Here is a 1,790-nt window from a genome sequence, read left to right as displayed (position 1 = left end):
CTGTCTTCGTGAAATTTTAAACCTCAGCTTTTGGCTTCCAGATGTAACTTCGTATTATTTTTTCCTTTGGATAAAGACAGAAGGTCGGCTGTGGATTACATCTGCCTGGCTACACAAACACATGAGTTTTTTTATTGTCTTTATAATCCCTTTAGTGCATCACAACATGTTTTAATGCTTAATTCAATAATAAAATTGTTTCATTCTTTCCTGCTTTGAGCAGAGAGGCTATTTTGGAGTTGGTAGGAGATTTGATTTTTATTATTTATTCTTTTTATTTGTGTGTGTGTGTGTGTGTGTGTGTGTGAGAGAGAGAGAGAGAGAGAGAGAGAGAGAGCGAGCGAGCACCCAAGGGTGGGAGAGGGGCGGAGGGGGAGAGAGAATCTTGAGCAGGCTCCATACTCACAGCAGAGAGCCCAACAAGGGGCCCAATCACACAACCCTGGGATCTTGACCTGCGCCAAAACAAGAGTCAGACGCTGAAGGGACTGAGCCACTCGGGTGTAGCAGGAGATTTTATTTTTAATTATTTCTCCAACTGAGTCCTCGTTTCAGCACTTGTATAGCTGGCTGATAATCGCATTCCCACTCCACACTCATCTTAGGCAGTAAGACACAGTGGAAAGACCATGGGGTCAGACAACCCTGGGTTTAAACTGTATTTTCTTTCTTTTTTAAATTTATTTCTGAAAGAGAGAGAGAGAGAAAGAGACAACGTGAGCAGGGGAGGGTCAGAGAAAGAGGGAGACACAGAATAGGAAACAGGCTCCACGCTCTGAGCTAGCTGTCAGCAGAGCCCGACACGAGGCTCGAACCCACGAACCGTGAGATCATGACCTGAGTCGAGTCCAACGCTTAACCGACTGAGCCACACAGACGGCCCTAAACTGTGCTTTTCTTTTTACCGGAACGTAACTTCTCTCAAGTTCTTCTTTTTTTCTCTGAAGTATTACTTCTCTGAACCCCTATTAATCTCACTTATAAAATTAGGATAATATGTTTTCAAGTGAGATAAATAAACTGACACAGAGCAGGTTCTTAGCACTCGAAAGAAAGTTACACCACATTCCCTGCACACACTGAACGCGTGTTCCACTCCCCCTTTCCTGTGGGTTTCTGTCAAATCCCAGGATAGGGTTTACTTCACTAATCTTGAGCACACTGCGTTAAGAAGTAACGAACTCGTAGGGAGGATCCTAAGAGTTCAAAAAGTTCCAGTAGGTAAAGTTGACAGAGCCCTCGCAGTTCTAAGAGAATGGGAGGGGGGGCGGAATCAGATTGCGGGGGTCCCCACATGCAAATACGTGAATTACAAATGAATACAGGCGACAGCGCTTCCGCACTTCCTCTCCGAGGCTCTTCGGGACACCGCCCGCCGACGCGGGGGCGAAGATTTGCATATGCGAAGTTGGGAAGAGGGGGGAACCACCCATCGAAAACCCCGGCCGCCGTCCCCCAGGGCTCGGGAGAGCCAGCCCCACTTCACCGCCCGGCCCGCCCTCAAGTGCTCGGGTGCGGCCGGCCCCCTGGACGTCACCGCACCCTCCCACCCTCTTCTGAACTTTAAACCACGCGCCTCAGAACAACCTGGAGGAGGGGGATTTCTTCGGAGCCGGCGGCTTTCGCACGCTCGGAAGAGTCATTGCCCGGCTCCCAGCGGTCCCCGCGCTCCCGAAGATCCCGCCTCCCGCTGCCCCGACCCAGTCTCCAAGCCCTAAACTGCAGGGGGCGGGGCGCGGGGCAGGGACGGGGCGGGGAGCCGGCCTCCGGGACGCCCCGCCTCCCCCCCC

Source organism: Crocuta crocuta, unplaced genomic scaffold, assembly GCF_008692635.1.
Source record: "Crocuta crocuta isolate KB4526 unplaced genomic scaffold, BGI_CrCroc_1.0 scaffold113, whole genome shotgun sequence".
Lineage (NCBI taxonomy): Eukaryota > Metazoa > Chordata > Mammalia > Carnivora > Hyaenidae > Crocuta > Crocuta crocuta.
Note: the sequence above shows the minus strand (reverse complement) of the source record.